Here is a 2,621-nt window from a genome sequence, read left to right on the forward strand (position 1 = left end):
ACTCATCAGGCAATGTCTATGGGCAACTGACTACACTCAGACCAAAGGGGGCTGAATAAGTACGCACACCCCACTTTGCAGTTATTTATTTGTAAAAAATGTTTGGAATCATGTATGATTTTCGTTCCACTTCTCACGTGTACACCACTTTGTGTTGGTCTTTCACGAGGAATTCCAGTAAAATTGATTCATGGCTGTGGCTGTAATGTGACAAAAGTTCAAGGGGGCCGATTACTTTTGCAAGCCACTGTATATGAATATTCCACCAGCTCTGGTGTTAAAATGCTGCATGCATTATTTTGTAAATTTATCAGTAGCGATATTTTTTTTCTTTAAACGTAATATTATATCTGATATGTCTGTGTGGGTCGTATCCCTGTTTGCATAACACAAACAGGGATTATCAGTACAAAACTCTGCACATTTTGTCTGTGATCTGAATTTTTCTTCGATCACTTGCAGTGGTGGAAGGGCTCTTGTACAGTTTGCATTCAGGATGACCAGTCTGGACTTGAGGCTAAGAACCAGCTCATTATGCTGCCAGTCAGTCAGGCCATGAAGAGTCTCAGCGGACCATCACAAGCAAATAGACGTGCAGGAAAGATCAATGGGCGTGTGTTTATCGAGCGGCGAACACCCCCCCACCCCATTCGTGCACGAGCACACACCTCCACGTAACCACCAAGTCTCTGACCTGCCCCTCTCGACAGCCAGGGTAGTGAAGGTATTGATTTCCCCATATTAATGCATCCTTCATGAGAAGCCCCAGGCAGCAGTGTAGAAGAGAGAGAACAGGAGAGAACAAAGAGGTACAGGATGGATGGAAAAGGAGGAAACTGGAGGAGATAAGAGAAGCAGGAGAAGAAGACGGAATAAAAGTTTAAAGCAGTGTCTGATGCCTCTGATACTCTACATCATGCTCAAACAGAATTTAGATACCACGACTAAGCTAGGCATAAGCTAAACTTCAGTGCCCGCTTTGGCCTTTGAAATGTTGAAAAAAAGTCAAATGAATAGCTTACTGTACTTGTAATGTATTTAAATGTAATGCTATGCTCTGTTTGATTGGTGAGGTCTTCTGAGACAATGGCGGATGCTAATGCTTTCAGTACACACTATTCAGTCACAACATTAAAAACACTTTTGTTGTAGTTGGTGGATAGATCGGCAGTCTGGAGCTAGGATCGGGATACTAGCTGGAGATCATGGGGTTTAAGGGTGGAGCTTATGTGGATCATGGATCTTGTGTATCCGATCAGTGCCTGATTGGACTGTGACCTAGTAGGTTTGTAGGCTGGATCAGTGTCACCAGAACAAATACTTAGGGGACCTTTCAACATTAACATTTTAAAAGTACAATATAGAGAAGGGGTATTGTTGGGGTGATTAGGGGTGATACTAATTCATACTAAAAATTACTCTCTGATTAGATAGAACAGTACTGATGAGAACAGTACTGCAGCACTGGTAAGGCTTCCTTTGGCTGCTCCCTTAGCCGCGAGATTTTTACAAAAAACACAAATTTTTTGTTTTAGGAAAATGTGTAAAAATGTGTCTATGCATGCATCTCATGTACAGGTTAAACCAGGATATGAGACACTAAGCTCACCGCACTTCCCAAAATAATGTCGTAAGGCCGACTCATTTACCCTCTCCTTTACAACCCCAGTCAGGTAAAGAACTGTGGCTGAGAATTGCTGTTATGTAATGAGTATTTAACCTGGACTCGGTGTGGCTGGAAGAATTCAGTCATGTCAGGGTGTTTAAAACATTAGTGCATATGGAGGTGGAGTGGATCTGTTCACCCAGTCAAATGAGCAGCACATGCAGCTCCGCGCTCATCAGCTGTTACTTACTACTGCCTTCCTTCCCTGGCTCTGCATCACCTTTTTTCTCTGTCATGCACTTGCGCTCATTTTTACTCATTTTTTCTTTTCATTGCAAACTCCCTCTTTGTGAGGAAGGAGTAGGAGGCATGTTTCCCAGCCATATGGCAGTGCCAGGGGCGTCCGGAGCAGATGTGCTCGGCATCGGGGCTCTGCTCAATCAAGCACATGCGTACTTACACACACAGAGGGAAGCTTATGTGGTGCCTGTTACCGAGGAAGAGGTCACTGACTGACAACGGCATTATCTAACTCCCAAAGTGCTGCCATGGCGGATGCAGGGGCGACAGAGGCTGCACTGAGGTACTTGTGAGGTCTCAGTGAGACTTTAAGTTAAAAGTAAATGAATTTCTTTTAAAATATTTCTCAGCAATTGAAAGTTATAATATAGTGCTGCTGTTTATTAGTTGAAACTGTCATTTATATTTGACTGTGCATATGAATTTAGCAATATAATTTGAATTATATTGTATTTGTGATGTGTTGTCGTGCTAAACCAATGGGATACAATAGTAGAGATGTCAGACACATCCTTTTCTCTTCAAACTCTTTACACGAGGCAAGTGAACATCCTGATGACTTGGATCTAACTCATTAGATTGTAAAAAAACGTATCTTCAGCGTTCAGAGATTGTTGCGTTTGACTTTCTGGCTTCTTTTGCTGTCTACGAAAGAGTCTTCGTTGCCCAAAGAACACACAGTCAGCACATTTGTGTTGATTTCTTTTTTTTTTTT

At 42.3% G+C, this 2,621-nt stretch overlaps 1 protein-coding gene across 3 annotated transcripts in view; it reads left to right on the forward strand.

Annotated features, from left to right (window-relative positions):
• igsf11 (immunoglobulin superfamily member 11) overlaps positions 1–2,621 on the forward strand; it is a 115,767-nt gene that overhangs the window by 82,727 nt on the left and 30,419 nt on the right. The window contains exon 1 of one of the 3 annotated variants that reach the window (XM_005750402.1): positions 2,171–2,189. The exons of the other annotated variants lie outside the window; for them this stretch is intronic. The gene's annotated coding sequence lies outside the window, so the exon portion shown is untranslated. Of the gene's footprint in view, positions 1–2,170; positions 2,190–2,621 lie in introns of those variants that run through there. 3 annotated transcript variants of the gene reach the window in all.

Source organism: Pundamilia nyererei, unplaced genomic scaffold (assembly GCF_000239375.1).
Source record: "Pundamilia nyererei isolate P.nyererei 1_Seehausen unplaced genomic scaffold, PunNye1.0 scaffold00272, whole genome shotgun sequence".
NCBI classification, from domain to species: domain Eukaryota; kingdom Metazoa; phylum Chordata; class Actinopteri; order Cichliformes; family Cichlidae; genus Pundamilia; species Pundamilia nyererei.